A 432-nucleotide genomic window follows, 5' to 3' on the forward strand; every position below is an offset into this window, starting at 1 on the left:
GCTCTCAGGCTTATCGTATATGTTTGCAAAGTGAAGAGAGATGTAGGTGTCTAGCTAAAAGCATCAACTTTACTGATCTCGAAAGAAATTGGTACGTTTGACGGTGACAGATGCATGGAACAGTTATAGTGGCTTTTATTATACATGCATGCAAGAGAGAGATGTTGAAGTGCCACCATTATCAAAATTTGATCAGAATTGTGGAATTTATTGCTTTTGTTGGAGAAAATTGTTATTCATGATTTGTTATGAGAGATGAATAATCACTCAAAGTGCTTGATTATTTCTGCAGTTAAGTGTATGAGAGACTAGATGTGGAAGTGCCACCATTATCAAAATGTAATCAGGACACGCAGGAAATTTGGTGCCTGGAGATGAATCAATTTCTATAGTTAGCTATGGAAGATGAATCGTCAGCTCATTGCTTGATTA

The sequence above is a fragment of the Dioscorea cayenensis genome, chromosome 4 (genome assembly GCF_009730915.1).
Source record: "Dioscorea cayenensis subsp. rotundata cultivar TDr96_F1 chromosome 4, TDr96_F1_v2_PseudoChromosome.rev07_lg8_w22 25.fasta, whole genome shotgun sequence".
NCBI classification, from domain to species: Eukaryota; Viridiplantae; Streptophyta; class Magnoliopsida; order Dioscoreales; family Dioscoreaceae; genus Dioscorea; species Dioscorea cayenensis.